At 40.1% G+C, this 18,591-nt stretch overlaps 1 pseudogene; it reads right to left on the reverse strand.

Moving 5' to 3' along the window:
* Positions 1 to 5,772: 5,772 nt before the first annotated feature.
* Positions 5,773 to 6,120, reverse strand: LOC102829833 (annotated as a pseudogene).
* Positions 6,121 to 18,591: the final 12,471 nt, after the last annotated feature.

The following is an 18,591-nucleotide window of genomic DNA, read 5'->3' on the forward strand; positions in this document are numbered from 1 at the left end:
TACCAGGCGCTCCGCGGGAGAAAGATGAGGCTTTCTACTCCCGTAAAGATTTACACCCTCGGAAACCCTGTACAGGGTCGCTATGGGTCGGAACCGACTAGATGGCACTTAACAACAACAACATATATATATGGTGAGAAGATAAGAAATGAATCGTTTATAGATGTTATCAGAGATGGTAAAGATTTGTCTCCTAACATTGTTGACCTTCAACAGACTTTACCTGCCCAATTAGAAAAGAAAGTCTATCATGAGTTTTATTGTAATCAATCGACATGATCCTTTTGCTCTCCCTTCACCTTCCCTTGCTTCTTTCCATCCTTTTTGTTGTATACCGGGGAATAGATCACAAATGAGTAGTCTAAATTTGACTTAGAAAATCCCGATGCACTCCAGTAGTTCAGTGAAAGGGCAGTGAACCACACACATTGAAATAAGAGGCCAGAGTAGACAAACAAGAGTAAGAAGAGAATGACAATGGAAGATGTATTGCTCGTTTAGATTTACTGAGCTCGTCAGAATAATACTGCTCTAAAGAAAACACTGTCAAATACATGGCATCTGCCTTGAGGGGTTAAATTCTAAATTCGACATAGAAGACAAGGTAGTTAAAAATTCACCCTAACAAAGCATATGTCTTCAGTGTGAGGTATTTTTTACATTCTCGTGATTTCAAGATTCCACAAACTTGGAGTGGAAATTGACTGGGAGGAAAAAAATGAAAACTATTGTTGTCATTCTCCTTACATGAATTTTCGTCAATACAGCAAGCATCGTAGAAAATATCTTGTGGTCTCAGCAACTCTGTGCTTCTGTTGTACTCCTAAAAAGAGTTGGAGAAAATGAAAGTTCTTTATTTATATACAGGACCAGGAATATATTTTATCATAGTACCTCTCTGAAAGCATGAACTTCAAGCCCCAAACCGAAAAGGTGATGGCCTTGTGAAAAGCGTTTAGCAGTCAAAACAACTGAGTTATATGCCTTTGCTCAGGAAAGATGGGCAATTATGCCGAATTATGTCTAATAGTTTTAGAATGTGGTATAGTGTTTGTTAATGTCTGATGGGAGGTCTTAAATCACCTTTCCCCTCCTATACTCCAGTTTTGGCTTTAACTGTCATTTAAAAAGATGAAAGAAGTGGTTTCATTAGCAAAGGAGCTGTCAGTTTCATTTTAAAAATTAAAACACACACATACACACACCACACCTGTATTTATTTGACAAAACTGGTTATCTTTTATATTTTTACTTCATTTGCCAAATATATTTTGATATTTTATTGAATGTGTAGTGTGAATATCATTACTTAGTTGAAACTCCTTTACACATATATATACACATATATGTATGTATATGTGTGTGTGTGTGTGTATATATGTATTATAAATACAAGGTCAGTGGTTAAAATTCATCATCCATTCCTTGAAAACCCTATACAAGGTCGTTATGAGTCAAAATTGGCTCAGTAGCACTTAGCAACAACATTTGGTCATTTGTAAACTTGCAGTTTTTGATACTATAGTGGTTTTTTTTTAAGTTTTTGAATTTTTTTTTACTATACTTGTGTTTTCAAATTAATTTTCACTGCATGAATTTCACTACTAATTTGAAATGTCTTCCTTTTCCTGGACTTTAAAAATTAAACTCTGGAAGGGAGGGAGAAATAACAAATCCATGTATTACCAAATTAAGCAAACAACAGCAACACAAGAAACTTGTGGCTCTCTTCGCATTCTTGCTCCTAGTCTCTTAAATTTGCAAGTATTTATTTAACGTCTGTAGTGGTGGCTCCAAGGAGTCCTGGTAGCATAGTGGGTTATATGTTGGGCCGCTAACCACAAGGTCAGCAGTTTGAATCCACCAGTTGCTTTAAGGGAGAAAGATGAAACTTTCTGCTGTAAAATTTACAGCCTTGGAAACCCTATGCAGGATCACTTTGAGTTGGGACTGACTCGACAGCGCCCAGCAGCAGCAATGGTGGTTCCTGTAAGGCAATTTAACGCATGAACTCTACCCAGTCCAGAAAATGAACATAAACAGAAGAAGATAAACATGAAGTTAGACAATAAGCTTAGATTTAAATAATTGAATAAAGCAAGAACAGAAATCTCTCGTCACAAGGCAAAAGGTTGACAGTATGACTGAGTAAACCCTGTGGTTTAGACGATAGAAGTCCTGGTGTGGGTTGTAGGATAAGCATTCAACTGCAAGGTCTGTTTGAATTGCAGGGTTGATGGTTCAAGTTCACCAGATGCTCCTCGGAAACCCTATACCAGGTCACTGAACCCACTCGACAGCACTTAACAACAACAATAACAAAGGTTACTTTAGGCTGAGGTGATAGGAAAGGTTTTGAGTCAGTGCCATTAGAGTCGGATATTGAAGTGTGGGTTGAGTTTTCTGGCAGAAAAAGAGTGGAAGAGCCAGAGTTTTAAGTAATGTAGATTCTTGTAATAACTGTGAACCACATGGGGCTCTGACACATTAACTTATTCATAGATAGCAGCCATTAGGCCAGCTGTGATTTATGTACAACAGAACACAAAGTTACCTGCTACTGTTTCATCCTAGGACCACCAACATCTTTGAGTCTTATTTGGGTGCCAATCCATTTCACTGAGGGTCTCCCTTGCCCTTCCTGATTCTCTGCTTCACCAAATAGGATTCCTCCTAATGACATGTCCCAAACCAGAAAGTCAGACAATAATCTATTCTGATGCATAAGGTTTGTGTCTACTGATTTTTAGAAATAAACCACCGGACTTTTCTTCTTAGTCTGTCTCAATCTGGAGGTTCTGATGAAATCTCTCCACCATGGGTGGTATTTGAAACTAGTAGTAGTATAGTTTCCAGCATCACAGCAGCAAGCAAGTCACCATGGCAAACTGACATTTCTCAAAAAAGAAAACCTCTAAACTATATTCTCCCTGATTTGATCTGTCCTTTCCACTTAGTTGTTATTGTTAGGTGCTATCAAGTTGGTAGCAATTCATAGCGACCATATGCACAACAGAACAAAACACTGCCCAATCCTGGGCCAACCTCATAATTGTTGTCACACTTGAGCCCATTGATGGTGCCACTTTGCCAATCCATCTCACTGGGGTCTTCTTCTTTTTCTCTGACCCTCCACCTTACTAAACATGATATCCTTCTCCAGTGATTGGTCTCTCCTGACATTATGTCTGAAGTATGAGAGACGAAGTTTGGCCATCCTGGCCTCCAAGGAACATTCTGGATGCACTTCTTCCAACACAGATCTGTTGGTTCTTTTGGCAGTGCATGGCACTTTCTGTATTCTCCTCCAACATCGTAACTCAAAAGCATCAATTCTTCTATGGTTTTCCTTATTCACTGTCCAGCTTTCACATGCATAAAGAGGTTATTGAAAATACTATGGCTTGGGTCAGGTACACCTTAGTCCTCAAGCTGACATATTTGATCTTCAACACTTCAAAAAGGTCTTGTGCAGCAGATTTGCCTAATGCAATACGTTGTTTGATTTCTTGACCGCTGCTTCCATGATTGTTGATGGTTGATCCAAGAAGAATGAAGTCCTTGACAACTTCAATCTTTTCTCCATTGATAAGAATGTTATTGGAAGGCAACATCAAGGTGGTTTATATGGTTCTCAACATTTGCTGGAAAAAATGCACTTTTTTTTTTTGTCTTGGAAGTATAACAGTGTAGGGAGACTTTGCCTGTTTCTGTGGTGCATATACATAGTTCTATCCAGACCCACTAGATGGAAGGCAGGCTGAGTCTCAGGAGCTTGGGGTGTATAACAAGTGTTCTTCTAGCATCAGTCTATCTGACTGTCTTGGCTTGATGGGAAGGTACAGAAACATACCCAATGCTGTCCCGTAGCTGCTCTCAGCATGGACAGGGGTGTTAAAGTCTGTCAAAGTTTTACATGAGTGCCAAAAGCATGGATGGAGAATGTTCTTTCTAGTCTTCACTTGGAGGCTCAAAAATAGCCACAGATGATTTGCCAGGAAATTAATTCACAAGAAAAATAGATGCTTCTGCAAATGAAAACAATCCTGAACTAAATGTGGTAAAAGGTGTAAGTCCTATTTCCCTATTCTATCCTCCCATACTACTTCCTTCTCAATGTTGTCATTGTTAAATACCGTCCAGTCGGTTTTGACTCATAATGATCCTGTCTAGGCTTTCTGAGGAGTGGCTGGTGGGTTTAAAAAGGTAACGTTGCACTTCAAATTGACCTTGCAGTCCAGTGCATTTAGAACCCAACACCTTGAGGAAATGACTCACTGGCCCTGTGGTCTCAAGGCTATGGTGTTGGAGGACATCAAAGTCAATTGGTATAATGTAGTTCACAAAGACGATGTTTCACATTCTATTTTGGTGAACAGTAACTGGTGTCTAAAAAGCTCCTAAGCAGCCATTTAAGGTGTAACTATTGGTCTTTCCCTCTCTGTATGAAGAAGAGTGAGCAAAATGAAAGATTCCTGGAAACAATTAGTCCATTGGACTAATGAACCACACAGACATCAGTCTCTGCTTTCCTGAGACCAGAAGAACTAGATGGTGTCCACATATCATTACCAACTGTCCTGAAAGGGATCACATTAGAAGGTTCTGGATAGAGTAGGAAGAAAACATGGAACAAAACTCAAAATCATAAAAAACACCAGGCTTACTAGTCAGAAAAAGACTGGTGGAACCCCGAGACTATGACCCAAAGTCACCCTTCAGGTCTGAAAACGAACTCATTTCCATGGCTCAGTTTTCAGCCAAAAGGATAGTCTATAGGAGGAACAATAACATTAGGTAGGTATGTACTCTCCTTAGAATAATCAACCATCTGAGATCAAAAGGACAGCAGTTAGCCAGGACAAAGTTCAGAAGGATTGGGAAAGAAGGAGGAAGGGAGACTGGAACTATGGGGGCGGGGGCAGTGAGGTAACTGGGGTTAACATTGTTCAAATTGCAATCAATGAGATGTAACAAAATGTGGAGGAATTCTTGGATGGTAAACCGATCTGCTTTGTAAGCCTTCACCTAATTCACAATTACATGTTTAAACACAAAATTTAATGTTTATTTAAAACTAAATGAAACACAACTGGGATCACATGATATATTTTTAAATACTTAGCTGTATAACCTAGATTTCCACATCAGTAAATGTATGCCTGTTGATTTATATTAGCTGCAGCATTATTTTCCATAGTTTGGTTGCACCGTGGTTTATTTAATGATCTTCCTATTGGTGTGTATTTAGGTTGTATCTGAACTTTCACTGTGTTAAACTACCACAGTGTTGATCTCAGAATGTAGTTCTGCACACCTATTCAAAGATACCTATATGCTTAGTTTCTAAAAGTGCTAGGCCGCAATTATGCACATTTAAAATTGCAATAAATATTGCTATATTGGCTCAAGAAAGTTGGACTAGCTTATAAAATCACAATGAGTTTATGAGAATACTGCTGTCTTCACATTCTTGCCAACTCTGCATTTGATAAATTCTTTAAGTTTTAGTTCTCTGGTGAAGGAAACGAACATCTTCTAAATTCAAATTATACTTAATCTAAATGCTTTCCCAAGTTAAATGGTCATTTATATTTCTTTTCCCATGAATTTCCAATTCATGGCCTTAATGCTTTTCTGCTGAATTTATTTAATTTTTTTTTTTTTCATTTTTGAAAAAAAATTATTCAGGCTGAGAAAGTCCTAGACGGTACTTGGGACAAGAAAGTTGGGGATTGGGTGGTGTCTTGGGCCCCTTTGGCTCAGTAGGTTTCATTGTTTCAGCTTCTTAACCAGTAAGCCTGTCTCCATGCAATACTGAACATGTCTACCGTAAGGGTCGACACAGACTTTTCTCCCCCTCTTGGTGAGGAAGATGATACCTGGGCAGGAGCACCAGCTGCTTGTTTTAAAATAATCTGTCACTAATGCACATGGGATGTTTCAGAGACTGTAGGAATAGCCGCAGTCAACGGGATGCTAAAAACCTTGTTCATTATATAGGTTTTGAAGTTGATGGTCTACCAACCTGGATTCTTGTTTTTCATCTTTGATCTGGACCTGGGATCCTAGATCAACAGCCAGGATGAGGAAGGTTAGGACAGCCATAGAGACCTTCATCTTTCTGAGGGCAGACAAAGATGGCTTAAAGCTTTCTGGGCTCCCTCTCTGCCCCCACGCTTTGCCCAGTCTAATTTTCTTGCCCTGGCCTGTGCACAGATTGCCTGGTCACTGCGGTTACTCTCTTTTCATTCCTCCACGTCTCGCTAATTCTGATCGCCTTTGAACAGTCTAGGATCTTTTTCTGGCTCTTGCTGGGAGGCAATCAACCCTGTGGAGTAGGCCGCCAAAACCAAGGTGGACGCGTCGCCTTTTCCACCAGGGCTGCCGCTCCAAGTGGGCAGAAAACCCCGGACAGGCCCCCAAATTTGTGAGAAACGTTGTCTATACTGACAAACACTCAAGTAATCCAATCTGTACTCATTTTAGCAAGAGTGTGGTTTTCTTTATTTGATTTTGCAAAATCAGGCGCCTAGACCCATAGATAAGGGCAGATGCACCTGGCATCTTTATTTTTAAGAATTAATTTCTTAGCCGTTTTAGCAGTCTTTGGTCTCAGGAAGCCTGGCTGCATGAATACTGCCTTCTCTTTAGTATCTTCTGGGGTGCGTAGAAAAACATCTGTCTTTGGGAATCAGGAGTGTCAAGTTTTCTTTCTGCTTTTTTCATCAGTTAACAGTGTAGCTTGGTCATGCCACCTAGCCCTCTTAGAATGTTATAATGTACTGTATCTGCCAATAATACAAGCTGGTGACATTTGATAATCTATGCAATCTCTGTTGTTGTTTAGTGCCAAGGAGTCAGTTCTGGCTCACAGAGACCTTGTATAGGGTTTCCGAGGAGTGGCTGGTGAGCTTGAACCACCAATTTTGCAGTTCAAACTGACTTTGGGGTCCAGCGCATTAACCCACAGCGAATGTCTATACATGAATAAATCCCAATTCACCTTCTGTCAATCATTTGTTTATTCTACAAATTTTCATTGGTTCTACAAGTTTTCCTTGGTTGCTGAGTATTTGTGAAGCACTGTGCTAAGAGGCTGGGGATGTGAGGGAAAATTGCTCGGGTCCTCCTCTAACAGAGTTTGCAGATCTTACAGAGCAGAGAGGCCAGTATTAATCATGTTGGTAAAGCTGCAACTATGTGCTGTGAAGGAAAGCAATGGATTCTATCAGAGCTTGCAACAGAAAGACCTGAGCTTATCTGAGAGGACAGCGAGTATCTAGGAAGGGTTCCATGAGGAAATGATGTTGGAGGTTAAGCCTGAAAAATGAGGCTTTAACTGGTGAAAGAGGTGAGATGAGAAGAGCAGAGTGATTTATGCAGAGACTAGCATGTGCAAAGGTCCTGATGTCAAATGAGTCAGGCAGACCAGTAGTCCCCAAAGCAGTTGGTTAAGATGATCCAGTGAGGTAAGTAGGTAAAGGAAGAGAGTATAATAATTTATAAGTATTTTTACTAAAAATAAAAATAAATTCAGGTTTAATAAGACAGTGAAAACTGTGAGGGCCAGATTTCAACAGGCCCATTTTTCAGGGCCTCACAAGTTTTCTGCTTTTGACAGGTGGCAGCCTTACCAATTTTCTAATGCTCCTTTTCATGGAAAAGAATTTGAGTTTTCTTCCTCTGATAGGTTTCCATCTTACAGTTTCCAGCTTTTGCAGGTCTTATGGTATCTAATACACAAGTTGCCTCATTAATCAATTACCACACTTTGGTGTGAGAAGTATACTGAAGACAGAATGGAAGTTTCCTAAACCTTTGGGTTATTTATTCATGGAGCCCTTATTTGTTCATTCAGCATTTACAGACATATTGCAATTTACTTGTGCTGTCCTGAGCAGCAATTATAGCTGAAAATCAGTTTAAATTGATTCTCATTAAAAGGACAATGCCTTAAAAAGATTCCAGTGAGGAGCCCCATAAACTAAAGATAGCACTGTATGAATAATGCACGTACAAATGACCAACAAATGTATGGCAAAGCTGGCCATCTTCTGCTCTTTCAACATACTCTTCATTACTTTTATTGATCTTATTACAAACATAAAGGCAGTGATGAGCTAATCAGATCTGATCAGAAGTTAGCAAAAAAAAAAAAAAAAAAAAATCCAGAAAGACTGCTTAAGTCATTTCAGCTCTTATATCCACTCAGAACCTCTCTTTAAGACAATGCTGATTTGACATGTAGGAAAAAGAAACTGTCTTTTGAAAGAAACTCAGTGAGCTGAAGAGAACATTTACAAATGGCTGTTAGGAATGATTTCCAGCATTATATGATTCCTAGTCCCGAAAATCATATATGTCGTCTACAAAACCTTTTGTATCTCTGCAGTTAAAACACTTGGAAATGAAATTTTCTTAATCTGTTTAAAAATCTTCCAAATACGGGGTTCCAGTGAGGCTTGGACCAATATATCCAGAATGTTAACATATCATGCCACACCTCCTGATACGTTTGCCATAGGTAAACAAAAGTCTGCTTGATGTGTTGCAACAGAACTCATTGGTAATTAGAGGGTGTGATTGAAAACTAAGGATACATACAATGCCTTGGTAAGTATCCACCAGTGCATTTCTTCTTCATATGTTGTTGTTGTTAAGTGCCATCGAGTCGGGTCCGACCCATAGAGACCCTGTACATATAGAGGTATGTATATATTGTTGCAAAGTATCATTTCTAGTTTTAACAGGCTATAAGATCAGACATTTAAAAACAACACCAACGTTTTGAAAATGAATGAGAAATATTCAATGGCAAGCTATACACATTAATATTTTAAGTGAAAGCAAAATGTATATATTTTTTGCATGAACAAACTCAGTGCACTGAAGATAATATTTATTTCATCCTAGCTCATCTCTACCTAACTTTTATTTTATGTTTTACGTGACTCTTAATGAACAAATTACAAAGCATGCTCATTTTTATCTGATGAGCTTATAAAAATGAAAATGATGGAAGACCCCTGGTCCTGGTCTCAAATGCTAAGAGTTTCTAGAGAAGAGGTGCCACTGTGGGTTCAAGGATTCCAAAGAAAGATTTGATCTGTCCTGAAAGCATGGGACATATCAGAAAAAACCTGAATCAATTGTTCAGTCATCTGGTCATGCTGTGGTACCATTTATAGCTACATATAGATTCCTAATTTTTTATTCACTCCATGAAGGACTGTCTGATGAGAGCTGATGATAATAATTTACTAATATTTGTCATTTCAGCTCTCAGGCGAAGTTCACACTCCACCAGGCAAATGGCCCATTGATCAAACATTGGTTTGTTCAGGTGACAGCTATATTATAGGGTCTGTTTATCTCACTGGCACTTAGGAAATTCAGTTCCTAAATGGATCCAGATGATCTGGCTGCTTTTCTCTCTCTCCCGGTGTACACATGAGAGTTGGGAGACATACAAGGGAAGCTATGAGATAAATACGTTTGTTGTTATTAAGTGCAATCGCAGCAAACAGAAGAAAACAGTATTAGGAACCAATACAGATTCAATAATTTGTATGTTTATTTGTGTGTGTGTGTGTGTGTGTGTGTGTGTGACTTTTCTCATTCCCACACAATCCTGGTCCTTTCTTGTGTAGTATTATTTTCTTAAATGGAATCCTGGTGTGAAGCCACTCCTCAAAAACCCTATACACTAACACAGGGTTGCTGTGAGTTGAAACTGACTAGGCAGCATTTTCTTAAATGGTACATTTCAAAGTGCTAAAAAGTCATATCCTCCTATATGAGCATGTCACATTGGGGGCTTGATCAATGTTAAAAATGATCATGAGTCACCTCACATTTCTTCATGTGTTGTCTCAGGCTAGCAGAGAAAGTTGCCTTCTAATTCAGACACTTTTCTCTGAGGGTTGGCATCAGTCATTCATGGGACAGCTGGAGTGAGTCACACATCACTTCATTTCCTATGTTTCTTTCTTTCTTCCTGGCTCTCCTCTTTTCCTCAGCCCTTCATTTGCTAGGACTCAGGATTTACGCTGGAGATTTTGTATCATCCCTTTTGGAAGCCAGTGCTTTTACAAGAGACAAGGGCTCAACAATAAAGATCGTGTATCCTTTAGCTTTCAAACAAATATCTGGGGAGATTCTAGAACATCATGCTATGATGAATTCATAAAAGAAAGGTATTGCATAGAAAAATATTAAAATCAGCCTTCTAGATGAAAAATTTGACTTCCTGACAATTTATGATTGTTTCCAAAGTTTTCTGTCTTTCTCTACATATTCCATCACCTTATCAAAGAGTCCTGGTGTGGCGCTGTGGGCTAATGCGTCAGACTGCACAGTCATTTGAACTGCAAGGTCGGTGGTTCAGGTTCATCAGCTGCTCCTTGGAAACCCTATACAGGGTCATTATGAATTGGAACTGACTTAACAGCACTTAACAATAACAACAACAACAATCAAAGAAAGCCTACTGAAATAACTTTTCTGTACCTTAAAGTAGATGCCATCAAAATGGTATTCAGGTAGTACCTAAAGTTGCAGAGAAATGTAAGATGAACATTACCCAATTTGTTACAAACAATATTAAAGTACAAACTAAATGAGTAGTTAAATTATAAGCAACGATTTTTCCAAATCGACAGAACATTAAAATGCCTGAGTCAAAATTAAGAGGCCAGGCCATTATCAATGAGGTAAAATACTAGACTATTAATGAATAAATACAGTTAAGCACAACTTTAATGCAAACAGGCAAATTCTCAGTTAATTTCCTTCTTTCCCCATCCCTTTCCAAACAAACAGACATAGTGCCAAGCGTAGTTAATGATTTATCATGTACCATGCATAGCAAAATCAAGCAGAAAACATAATGCTAAACAGAGATTCAATAATAATGATAGCTACTTGTTGAGAGCATGTATGAAATGCTGGTCACTTTCTAAGCGTCCATTTCCATTATCTTATGCAGATCTAGGGCCGGGGAGGTTTACTTACCTCACCAGTTAACAAAGCTAGTTAGTGCCTCATCGGATTCTACACCAGGGCCTTGGAGCCCAGTCTACATTTTATCATGTCTACATTTATTTCTCAATGAGTAAATATTGTGTGGGCAACAGTTGCCTCTCTGTAGTATGTTTTCCCATACTAGGCTTGGTACTCATAAATATTCATAAATTTTCCCTCTTGTCTGGTCCATTTCTCATAATTACCAACTCTCCAAATATATATTTTTTCTATTGTTACCCACATGGTTAATGTATCTGTTTCATCAGCATTCCTAGCACAGTACTTCTAAAATAATAATTCAAAATTATTTGCTGTAGAGTTGAGTCTGACTCATGGAGACCCATGTGCTCTAGACAGTTTTCAATGGCAGGCAAGTTTGGAAGGAGATTACCCGAGCTTTTTTGGAGGCCCCTCTGGCTATACTTGAACTACCAATCTTTCAGTTAGCAGTGGAGCGCTGTGGTGCCTTGAATTTACTTGATATGGCTCTTCTATCCATTGTCTTCTTAAATCTCCCCAAATGATTGGGTGGGACCAGGGGGTCCTGGTGTGGCGCTGTGGGTTAATGTGCTATATTGCAAAGTTGCTTTGAACTGCAAGGTTGGCTGTTCAAGCTCACTAGTTGATCCTCAGAAGCCCTATGCTGGGTCACTATAGGTTGGAACAGATGTGATGTGATGGTAACCAACTCCACTGGCAACCGACTCAACGGTACTTAACAACAACAACAATATGCAAATGAGGTATGCAGAACTCGAAAGCTGTAGGCTAGTTTTCATCTCAAGTAAGGTTTAAAAGGAGCCATCTCAGAAGTAAAGAGGGAAGAGCCCAGAACCATCAAGAAGGAAGAACATGAAAACAGCAGGAGACATCAAGAAACAAAGACGAAGGCACAGATAACATAGGCAGAGACATAGGCAGAGGCCTATGGACTGAGTAAAGTTGAGTGCCTACAAGCAGGAGACTGTCTTAAAGAATGTGCCCTTTGGGCATTCACAGACTGGCTAAAAGACTTTATAACGCATGCTCCAGCAAAGCAAAGGCTAAGGGACTGCGTGACTGAGAGGCTGAAGACAAGAGTGAGGTATGCCTTCAGTATAGCAGACAAGAGATGTTCCTGACTAGAGAAGGGCTGTGTCCTAAGTAGGTTTTGATTCTGAAGTATACCCTACTCACTTCCCTAATAAACTCCATAATCATGAGTATGGTCCTGAGTTCTATGTGTAATGGATTGTAATGGATTATAAAACCCAGATGTGAAGCAGAGAGTGCTGTGGGAGAAATGGTTGGTATCAGAATAGGGTAAAGAAAATTGTAGGGTGGAAGTATGTCTGACCTCTGCTTCAAAGGAATCAAAAGATGCTCTTTCCCGCTTGTGAAGTCAAAAGAAGAAACGTGGCTCCCACATGGTTTGTACAGTTGGTGTCGGAAGTGGGATTCATTGCAATGGCTCCAGATTCATGGACACTTGAGATTTTGTAAGAGAAAGAATCTTTAAGAGCATTTGACTGCAGATCAAGAGGTACCCAGTTCAAATCCGGGTGCCCCCTGGCTTGCTTTAGATCCTGGTGTGGCGCTGTGGGTTAATGCGCTTGACTGCAACGTCAGTTTGAGCCAACAAAGTCGGTTGTTTAAGCTCACCAGCTGCTCCTTGGAAACCCTATACATAGTTGCTATGGATCTAAACCAACTCAACACCAAACAGTAGCAACAACAATGGCTTAAAAAATGGTAAGAGATAAAAATGCATAAGAGGTAAAAATGAGATCTGGGAAAAGCAGCTTCTGGAGTAGCCTGGAGCAGATGTCATGCTGAATCCAGCCTCCTGGATCCACCCTGCCAGAGGCCCAAGGCCATATGCATTTGAATGGGATTAGTCTAAAATGGGGGGGGGGGGGGGGGAAGCTAGAACTTGAGTGTTTCTAAAAGGTTGAAGTGTTTGACTGTATAATTCATTTATTGGTTTCTCTTGCCTACTGTTGTAAAATACAGACACATGTGTGATAAAATGAATATTGTTTTATGATTACAGATTTTGTAAGCCTGCCTTCAGTCTATACTTGATTGGAATTTCTAAAAGGGAAGCTAGAATTTGCCTAGAAATAGGTTTTGTTTTTAAGCCTTTGTAGAGCATGGGGCTTTAGGGAGAATGCTGAGCCTCCCCCCCCCCCCAAATACTTCAGAGATGGATGGTATATTTACATTTGAAAAGACATGCAGACCTACACAGAATTGCAGAGAGAACAGATTTATGATTGAGAGGGAACTGCAAGAAGAAGAAGAAAAGTGGAGTGTTTATGACTATTTGAGTTCCAAGAAAACTGTTTGCTTTAGAGATGTCAAGTCAAGAAAGTCTGTGCCCATGAGAGAAAATTCCCCTTCTAGGACTGAAAGTTAAAGGGAATCAATGAGCTGTCTAATATACTTGCTAGTAACCACTTGGGTCTCTTTGCTCGGTGGAAGTGAGGGAAACACAGCAATGAAGAGACGGGCTAAATTTGTACATGTTCCATTGACACCCATTGACCTTGAGATGACAGTGACAGAAGAGTAAGGGATAGCTGGTCTGAAGTTTAGGGAGTTGTGCAAACTCCTGAGCCCATGGACACTGACCAAGCCCCTGGGGCTAGTGCTGAAAAGGAAGGGGCCCGCTGTTCTGTAGTGCAAGGAGGTATGAGTGTGTTCATCTGACCTGGTCAAGTTCTCAAATTTGTTTTATTATCACCCTACTTGAAGCTGGAAAAAAAAAAATTACTGATAGAAAATTCTCTTGCTCTGAGTCTCTTTCCAGGCATCAGCATAATGTTAGATTATCCCTGCTGCATAATCCATTTATTCATGCCTTTACCTTCAGCTATTATTTCTCCTTCCTTCCATTTGTCAATGGTGTTTACCCAAACTTTTCCACCTTGTGAAGAGGCATCAGGTTCAGTTGCTGTGTGAGTCCAGATTTCTGAAATAAGACCAGCCTAGCCAGTGCTTCTCCCTTAGTTGAGTTGTTGTTGTTGTTAAGTGCCATAGAGTTGGTTCCAACTCATAGTGATCCTGTATAGGCTTTCCAAGGAGCAGCTGGTGAGCTTGAACCTTGAACAGCCGAACTTGCACTTGAAACCGACCTTGCAGTCCGGCACATTAACCCACAGCACCACACTAGGGCTTACATAAATACAAGACTAATGGACTATCTCAACCATTAGGCAATATGGTTTTATTCACTGTCGATCCCTATTTTGCTAGATGGGGGATGGTACAATCCATTTCATCAGGCCCTTGGGAATTCTGGCATACAGGTTAGTGGTATAGGTACACTCTCTTGCTGAGGGATAACCTCTGCTTCTGGTACTTGAAGCTGCAGTTTTTGGTCCGGGGACTGCAGCATCAGGCAGGAAAGAAGCAATTTCAGGTGATGTGGGGAGGAACAGTATAGTAGCACCAGCATCCTGTCCCACCCTCTTTTCCCTCAATTCCCCTGAGAAACATAGTTATCTATGCTTCCAAATGGTTTATGCAAGCATTGAGCTGTGTGTCCCTGATTCTGACTCTATGTTATTGTTAATTGCTAGCAAGTAGGTTCTGACTCGTAGAGACTTTGTATAGGGTTTCCGAGGAGTAGCTGGTGGGTTTGAACTGCCGACCTTGTGGTTCGCAGTCCAGTGCTGATCTTATAGCACCACACCAGGACTCCCACTGACTCTATGGCAGGGATTAAATTAGAAATATGTTAAACAAATAAGTAAATACCTGGTCATTTCCAAGCAAAGACTTCTATGTCAAAGGAAGTATTTCTTTGACCACTCTGTATTTTTTATTCCATGTCTATTTACTGATGCATTTTCCACCTAGGAAAACATTAGAAAACCTTTTTATTATATTATAAAAGTAAATGCTTGAATCTTGCACTTTATATACACAGTAACACAGAATTTTATTTTTTGCAAAAATGATGGTGGAAATTTGTGCTGGATTTTTGAGACCACAAAGAAGCCTTTTGTTGTTGTTAAATGCTGCTGAGTCAGTTCTAACTCACAGTGATCCTGTACAGGGTTTTCAAGGAGTGGCTGGTGGGTTTGAACCACTGACTGACCTTGTGGTTGGCAGTCCAGTGCTTATCCTACACCTCCATACCAGGACTCCTTGAAGAAGTTCTGGTGGCACTGTTGTTTAAGTGTACTTAGCTGCTTACTGAAAGCTTGGATGTTTGAACCCACCAGTCCTCTCGGTGGGAGGAAGAGGTGGCAGTCAGCTTCTATAAAGATTTATAGCCATGGAAATGACAGTTATACTCTGTCATTTAATGTTGCTATGAATCAGAATTGACTTGGCCACAATGGGTTTGATTTTTTGGTTTTCGGGTGGCTTGTTGCACAGTCGTTCTAGAGACTTCCCATGTAACATTCTTTCATCCTTCACAAGAAGAGAGTACCTCTCTAACAGATGTTTTTCCAAATCTTCAGCTTACTAAGACACACTTTATACCACTGATTGAAGTCTGTGAATGTATATTACTGAGAAGCAGCCATTCAAGAAATTATCAGAAACTGTCAGGATTCCTTGCAGTGTTGAGTGAGTGACTGATGGAGTAGCCCTAGGTGTTTCTGAGACTCAGTATGAAAGAAATACTCATGGATTTATGTCACCGGTGGAGTTCCCAGTAATTAGCTCTTGGGCGTTGTTGAAAAACTTTCGGGATAAGTGACGTTTGTAAATTGATTTGTGCAAACATACATATATTATTTATTACCTTGTCATTTGCATGATGGGTTAGTTTGTTTTCTTCTGCTGAACACTATTCATTCCCTGAGAACCATGAAGAACAGTGCCACTCAGAGTAGAAAGATGAAGCCAGTGGAGGGCTGGTTGATGTATTGCTACTGCTGTTTTAAGATCTATTTCAAGCTAGTGTTTGAAAATATTCAACATATGGTCTATCCCTAGAACTTTGCTTTCTTTTTATTATGTTTTTCCTGTGGGTACTTGCATGATCTTATCTATGTATATAAATGAATGTGCACGCGAGATTAAAATTATTCTTAGAAAGTCTATGCATATATAATTGAGTCCCTAGGCAGCATAGAAGGAAACTTGGTGGCCCAGTGGTTAAGCACTTAGCTGTTAATCAAAAGCTTGACTGTTTGAACCCACCAGTCACATCTCAGAAGAAAAATGTGGCAATCAGCTTTCATAAAGACGGAGTCCTGGTGTGGCGCTGTAGGCTAATGCGTCAGACTGCAAAGCCGTTTGAACTGCAAGGTTGGTGGTTCAAGCTCACCAACTGCTCCTTGGAAACCCTATACAGGGTCGCTATGGATCAGAATCGACTCAATGGCACTTAACAACACAACAACAAGATAGCTATAGTGGCCCTATAAATCAATTCTACTCTGGCTTATAGGGCCGCTATGAGTTGGAATGGTAATGGGTTTGGTTTTCTGTTTGAGTTTCACAAATGGTTATGTGCTTGACTACCAACTGAAAGAAAGGTTGGAGGTTCAAGTCCACGCACAGGCCCATTAGAAGTAAGGTGTGGTGCCCTGTATCGGAAAGGTCACAGCTTTGAAAACCAATTCTGCTCTGTACACACAAGGTCCCCATGAGTCAAAGTGGACTCAATGGCCGCTAGCCATATACATATACACATAAACATACACACATACACATATACATATACGCGGGGCTTTACAAAGTTTGTGGGAAAATTACATTACATGAATGTAGGTGGGGGGAAAAAGCATAAGTTTTACACAAATGGCAGTGAATTATGCTTGTGCCTCTATACTTCGTTTTTTTGCAAAGTTGCCTCTCAAGTAGGAAATTTGGTGAATAAGTATTCTCCATTTAAAAATGAACAAACAACACATGAAATACTATGTTACCCCACCCCAAAAGTGGGGAGAGGGGAGATGTACTTAGAAACATTAAGATGTGAATTTGAAAGGAATTTTAGAAATAATGAGGTTCAGGTGCTTGGTTCCTTGAACTGAGATCCTCTAATGTACAGGGATTTGTCCACACAGCAGTTCAAGAGTAGACAAGAATTCAGGTCTGCAGACTTTTCATTAGAATTCTTCATAAAGAGGAAGCCTGGGAGAAAGGTCATCTTAATGTAGATGGTACTTGTGAACATACACTGAGATGGGGTATGTTCATTACGAGTTATTATTGTAAGTACCTGGTATAGTGCTTACTGGACTGTTAACCATAAGGCTGTGGTTCAGACCCACCAGTTGCTTCTCAGAAATCCTATACAGGGTCACTATGAGTCCAAGCCAACTAGATGGCACTTAGCAACAACAATAACACCCAAGTTGGAGTTGAATCTACATTTGAATACAACGATAAATAAAGGATAAGACAGTAAATTCTTGCCTTGCTCCTTGAAGAGAAAATGGTAAGTTTTATTTTGGATGCAGGAAAATGGAGACAGTGAGATTTAATGCTGTACCCAGAGGCACCCAAAAACCAGGATGCTCCAGTCCAGCTCTCAATTATATGTTTTCAGCAGAGTCTTCATTGAGAAGGACAGAGGGCACTGAGCTTTGTGAATTACATACAGTGACAGGGGTCCTAGCCCAGCATTCCTTACGATTGCCCTGAATGTCATCAGGCTCCTTGGATGTGTTCTTGGCAAAGGTCTTCCCAGACTGCCATGCTGCAGGAAAAAGATGTAAGGGTAAAAGAGGCAAGGGGCTATGCAAAGATGGGAAACAATGAAACTACAGAAACTTGTGTTGTAGTTGTTGTTGTATAGTGCCATCGAGTCAATTCCCACCCATAGTGACCCTGTATAGTTCTCAAGGAGCAGCTGGTGAGCTTTGAACCACCGACCTTGCAGTTCAAACGACTTTGCAGTCTGACACATTAGCCCACAGTGCCACACCATGAGGAGAGATTAACAATTTTTTTAAAAAAGGATCTTTGTGGTGTGCCGTGGAGTCGGTTCGAACTCAGAGCGACCCTGTGTAGGATGTCTGAGGCTATAAATCTTTATGGGAGCAGAATGCCTCATCTTTCTCCTACAGAACTGCTGGTAGTTTTGAACTAGCTGACCTAGAGGTTAGCAGCCCGACTCGTAACCACTACGCTACGTAAATTGTCACAAGTATGTTCTTTTATTGGGCAAATTAGAACAATCTGTAAGTAACTTTGGTCTCGAATTCCCACATTTCACATTTTCTTACTGTAGGGACCTAATCTAGCTCCTTGGGAAGCTTCCACCTTCAAATTTCTGCATTTCAGCAATTCTGAAATTAACTTGTTTTCTTTGTTCCTCCAAGCATATGATTTTTAAAACTAGGAAGTATTCTTTATCTCAAATCCTTTATTTTACAAATATGAAAACGGTGACCCATCATAGATGTTGCTGCTGGAAATAGAGACCCCGTTTGTGCAGAGCAACGCTGCTCGATAGTGATGCTGGACTAGGACCTATGAAACTCAGCACCCTTCTGTCCTTCTCAATGTTGTTGTGAAGTGCTGTTGAGTCGATTCCGACCCATAGCGACCCTGATAGGGTTTCTGAAGAGCAGCTGCTGAGCTTGAACCGCCAACCTTGCAGTTCAAACA

The sequence above is a fragment of the Chrysochloris asiatica genome, unplaced genomic scaffold (genome assembly GCF_000296735.1).
Source record: "Chrysochloris asiatica unplaced genomic scaffold, ChrAsi1.0 scaffold00052, whole genome shotgun sequence".
Taxonomy (NCBI): domain Eukaryota; kingdom Metazoa; phylum Chordata; class Mammalia; order Afrosoricida; family Chrysochloridae; genus Chrysochloris; species Chrysochloris asiatica.